At 40.9% G+C, this 6,033-nt stretch overlaps 1 protein-coding gene across 1 annotated transcript in view; it reads left to right on the top strand.

The window, feature by feature from the left end:
* The window catches only part of LOC137648745 (transmembrane protein adipocyte-associated 1-like), a 62,187-nt gene that overhangs the window by 1,313 nt on the left and 54,841 nt on the right, over positions 1-6,033 (top strand). The window lies entirely within an intron of this gene.

Below are 6,033 nucleotides of genomic sequence, written 5' to 3'. Positions count from 1 at the left end.
TTAGTTGATGTCCCTTTTTAATGAATGTGTGAAAAACTGGCCGCTGATATACAAAGGCTTCAAGCTGTGTCCTTACCTACTTAACTAACCGGGAGGCTATTGCCCCCTGCGACCCCCCCTTACGTTGCTGTATTCTTAGTCGGCTGTCGTCATATATACAGGTGGCCTCTATCATGCATACACCCCAAAAAGGGTTTTATGAGTTTTGGGATATAGGAAAGGAGTAAAGCAAGGGAACCTATTTAACCTAACCATACCTGGGTAACCTGCTGGTAAATATTTACTGTAGCAGAATATTCCTAATGAAATTGAGAAGTCTTCAGGGTATAGTTGTGGGTATTTGAAATGTTTGTGACAGAAATACATGGGGGATACATGTATTTTTCAAAATTCATAAGTTTTGAAATAAAAACCACAGTATAAAAGGGAAACAAACATAAGGGAACCACCTTAACTATGGGGTCCCTTAGCCTTTGTATATCAGCAGACTAAGCCTTCTGAGAGCACGAAAAATTTTATTTTTGTTCCTATTTTCTTTGTAGTCCTATGCACTGTGATACCCTTTGCCTAATTATGCGTATTTTCTAGTACACTATTTTCAGCCACCGAATTATCCCTATTTCATTATTTATTCGTTTTTGCCCTGCTGCAACCCGCTTTGTTTGTAATTTAGCATTATATCATTACTGTCCTGATAGTCTTTATATAATGATGGACAGGTCCTCCCACGTATGTAGAGGAGCACCTAACCTAACCTACTAGTGATGTCCTTACTGACCTAATGGGGCCCAATACCCTCCATGCAATCCCCCCCCTCCCCCCATAAACTGCTGTATTCTTAGCGGTAGAGTTGAAAATAAGGGAGGTATGGGGTATAGCCGTTACCTTTCCCTAACCCCTGCTCTGTTCTAGCAAGCAATACTTGTTGCATTACATGCGTTTGTGAGTATATTGGTGTTATTTTAATTATCTTATAGAGGCCTAATCGCTTCAGTGGTATTTGCTCCACAGTGGTCCGTTTAGCCCGCAATTTAACATTATTTTGTGAATCCTCTGCTCTGGCAAGCGGTACACGTAAACCGTGTGGGCGCGTAATCTAATTATCCAAACACACAGTTCAATATATTGAATATTAATATCAACAAATGTAGGTCTTCTTACATTATTTCAAAGTCGCTGAAGTCGCAAGTGTGGTTGGATCTCCTTTTTCTTTCCTAGTGGTACAGTAACTTCATCGTTTTTTGCGGCAGACCGGTGTGACGGTCTGAACGATCCCCCGGTCTCAGAATTCTCCTTGATAATCTGCGCATGCGCGAACATTACCATTTGCCAGTGCATACGAGGTTGATGTTTTATTTTCATGTAATGTTAGCGTGTGCAGCTCAACATTACCGCTTGCCAGTACATACGAGCTTGACGTTTTATTTTCATGCGAGCGAAGCGAGCTAATGGCGGAAAAGAACCATTATACAATGTCAAGGAGAATTCTGAGACCGGGGGATCGTTCAGACTGTCACACCGGCACAGGTCGAAAAAGAATGAATTATGGGGAGCCTTTGTACTGCAAAATCCATGTCTGTTCTGTAAAATCGCTACACAAGAACACCACCTAACTCAACCTAAACATCCCCACCTAACCTAACCTTCAAGCTGTGTCCATATCTAATGGGTTAGCCCCCTGCAACTTCCCTTAGACTGCCATATTCTCAGCTGTCCGTACATTACTCAGTCTCTGAAGTCAGAATATTCCGGTGTGATCTTTTTTTTATGGTGGGTGAGGTCTCTAAAATTAACGAAGAAGGAATAGGATGTTGGGTTGGACCAGGACTCCCGGAATCACGGCATGCACTATTAGAACACCAAAAAAAAAAAAATAATAAACTTGCGTTTGCCATTGTGCGTTGATTTTTCACCAAAACGATACTTTTAACAAACACCAGAATATTACCCCAGGAGTCTTATCTTAACCAAATTAGCTGTAAAGTCATTACTTGGTAAAATTCACAATCCTTGCATTTTGTGGATTAATCAAATTATAAAAAGATTCACAAGTATCTTTGCTCATGCACTGATATGTTGCTATCTTTACATCTCGTGGGCAAAGGATAAGCATGTTCAATCCACGCTTGATGCTTCCATTACTCTGAATATTGGGAAAATCGGATTCTGATTGGATAAAAAAAGCCCTCTGGTAATTTCCTAGGTCGAGCGGGGTCTGATTAGGTCGTTTCAAATTGCCACAAACGCTGATTAGTTCAGTAATCTGCTGCTAAATCACTGTTCAATTGACCAAAACGTCATCTACAGTGAATTCTAGGAATTACGGCAAAGAGAAAGTCCATGTCTGGGTACAAAGCGTTTTTGACTAATACAGTAAATTTCACGGCTATTTTGATGGTTTTCAGAATAATCCCTTTCTATCTGGTATGTGCTGAACTGGGGGTTATGTAGAACATTATGAAAAGTTTTTAGTCTTCACAAGTTTGCGATAGAGTTGAAAATAAGGGAGTTATGGAGCATGGCCGTCATCATACATACACCCCTATCGTAGGGTGGGGCAGACCAGGATGAGGTGGGAGAGCGCATGCTTTAATAAACGGAAAACCATAGGGTAGAAGGACTCCCGTTGGAGGGGTTAGTCAGGTTTTGAGTGGGTAAACATGGTTGTTTAATTCAACGAAGGCCAACAATCTACACTCTGAACTCCTTGGATATCACTGCCGAACAGAGTACATCACGAAATTACTGTTGTAAAGGTGTTTCTGAGTACTGGATTTTGGCAGGATGCTCCTTTAAAGAATTCGCTACTGTCATTCTATTGTGTTAGTGTGTACACTGGTGTCGTGTGAACTCACAAAATTGACGTTATGATTTACAGTGCAATGTTGGAGAAATTGATTTTCGTTATCATAGCATCATGCTTTTTTAAATAGGGTTGTAGCTTAGCTAGTAATGATAATAATAATCTCCTGTATATAAGGAAGAGCAAGTGTATTTGAATATATAAATATATACTGTATATATATTTTTTCTGGTCACTCAACGCCATTGCCAGACGTATAACTACTAGATCTCACCCAGCCCCTCAGTTAAGGGATAGAGGGAGTTCTCATACCCTGGTGAGAGGGGTTTTTAGTTAGGGAAAGGATGAACCTCTGTGTGTGTGCATATCTATCCAAATATTTAGCCGTAATTTTTGATGGATTAGGTACACTAGTAATAAAGGGATTTTGATGAAGGAAAAATCTTTCTGGGCGAGGAACCTGTATCGCCCAGTGAAATGCTCCTTAAAGCACCATTTCAAAGGTATAAATACTGCTAAATATACCAGAGAAAAAAGTTGCACGGAATGCCAAGAATATACCCAGCTCGCTCACCCCTAGAGGGTGTCGGTATTAAAACTGGGGCGAGTGATACCACTACCCGAGATCCCTTTCCAATTAGATTTCTCCCTCCTCAAAATCCCCCGTTACTACGAGGTGTCGTTCACTACAGCTACTGCCCCCTACCACCACCACCACCACTTCCTACCTTCTCCCATTATTCCCTGTTAGCACCCGTGAACGTTCGGACGTGTTTTTCGAGCTCTGTGTTATTTTGTGTTTTTGACGATGTCAGGCATTTTAGAGATCCCTGCTCCCAAGTTGAGTACATTGTATTATATTTGTCTGTTTGGGATTTCTAGGTAGCGACACATGTTCATTTAATAAACTTGTTGGTTCGAGATGAAGGAATTCTAAAAATATAGGAAGCAGTCTTTGCCGAAGGATGTTTGACAACCTTGAAAAAAGTCTCACGTTTCCCAGTCAGTCCCTCTGAATACCCGAGAGCCATCGACCATGTGACTTTCACTTTACTATTTTCCAAACTTGCACTCGTCAATCTCTATGATATGTCTGGATCTGCCTAAGGGTTCCAACAGTGAAAAATAGCCCAGTGAGGAAAGGAAAGATAAGATATTTAAAGAACAGTAACAAAATTAAAACATCTTTCATATACTGTACAAATTATAAAGAGACTTAATGTCTTCCTGTTCAACATAAAAGCATTTGCTACAAGTTTGAACTTTTGAAATTCTACCGATTCAAGTACCCGTGGAGGAAGATCATTCCACAAATTGGTCATAGCTGGAATGAAAATTTTAGAATACTCTGCAGTATTGAACCTCTTATGTGAAGAACATTATACTGTATGGAAAACATGCTATTATAACAAATATGTTAGCACATGTAAGTTTAGATTGTCCAAAAAAACTTTTTAATTTTATTGCAATCTTTCCTCAATATAGGCCTAAATGCCAAAAGAACGTGCCCTTGCCATTGTTAGTGTATTACCCATAGAAAGAATGCCGCATTTCACCATCGCAACACTTTACAATGGCCGGAAAAAAACACTAAGAAGTCCTTTTATAATTAAGTATACTTTCTTTGAAATGGTAAAGATTCTAATCATGAACAATTTTTGGGATCTTTAAGTTATCAAGAGTGGCCTAGTCACTTTTACATACATACATATACCAAAGGCACTTCCCCCAATTTTGGAGGGTAGCCAATATCAACAATGAAACAAAACAAAAAAGGGGACCTCTACTCTTTGATGATGTCTCACAGGATTTTTATACAGGAGAGGGGATTCCCAGCCCCCTCGTCCCGTCCCTTTTAGTCGCCTCTTACGACACGCAGGGATAACGTTGGCGCTATTCTAATTGTTTTTATGCCCCCGCGGCCACAGGGGGCTAAGTCACTTTTGGAGGTACAATATTTGTTGCCATCCTCTTGTCTGGTCTGCTAAGAATGAGCATCGCCGAACCATGCTTGATACTTCCATCCCCCAGCTTGAACTTTTGAGGTATTGTCATAATGCCGTTGGGCAATTGCCTTGTTCAAGTTGGGTCCCATTTGGCTGTATAACCCTTCTACCCCCTGGCTATTTGGAACTTTCCAACCCTTAACCCCCAGGGCTTATTTATTTTTTCAAGCACATTTTGCAGTATATTTTTTTCAAATTGCTCTAACAGCCTTAATTTTTGTCATAAAGAGGTCAGGTTGGTCTCATTCTCTTGGAAAATGCCTGAACTTTCTCAAAAAATTATCAAAAGTATGCAAAAAAAATGTAAATAGCAGTTTTTTGCAAGGACGTACCGGTACGTCCATGGTGGTAAAGGGATGAGTTTTGTGAAACTTACCAGTACGTCCATTGGGGGTAAAGGGGTTAAAATTGCCCGGTTCCCCGCTCAAAGGATCAAAACAATATCAACATCAAATTCTAGGAACTATGGGAGCTAGAAAAATTGTGTCGATAGAATGAGCTGTACTGACTTGTAAGATTTTTGGGTAATTTTGATTATTCAAAGATAAATCCTCAATCCTTGAAAGTACATATCCAGGGATTTTAGAGTACTGAAGTGTTTTTAAACAATATTCTATACATGATTGCTATAGGGTTGAATGTAAGGAGTTTTGCTGTGTACTCAGTATACATACACCCTGGTTCCTCACCTAACCTAACCTAGAAACTGTATCCTCACCGACTTTCCTACATGAGGGAGCTATGGCCTCTGTGAACCCACCATAGACCGCCGTATCCTTTAACCTGCCCTTCCCTAAGAGTAATTCTCAACCCTGTGTTTGCTTCCAAATCGGACTTTCGATATTCAATTTTTCAAGTTTTACTGAAGGTTCGTCTACGTAAATCCCCGAATGATAACTTCCTTCGTGCCAGGATTAATACATACATATACCAAGGCACTTCCCCCAGTTTTGGGGGGTAGCTGACATCAAACAAATGATACAGAAAAGGGGACCTCTCCTCTCTACGTTCCTCCCGGCCTGACAAGGGACTCAACCGAGTTCAGCTGGGACTGCTAGGGGTGCCACAGCCCACCCTCCCCCGTTATCCACCACAGGTGAAGCTTCATAACGCTGAATCCCCTACTCCTCCTACCTCCACGGTCTTCCAAGGCACCGGAGGAAGCAGCAGAGCTTACCGGAACTGCGTCACAATCGCTCGCCATTCATTCCTATTTCTAGCGTA

This window comes from Palaemon carinicauda, chromosome 10, assembly GCF_036898095.1.
Source record: "Palaemon carinicauda isolate YSFRI2023 chromosome 10, ASM3689809v2, whole genome shotgun sequence".
NCBI lineage: Eukaryota > Metazoa > Arthropoda > Malacostraca > Decapoda > Palaemonidae > Palaemon > Palaemon carinicauda.
This window is presented reverse-complemented; position numbering and strand designations above follow the sequence as displayed.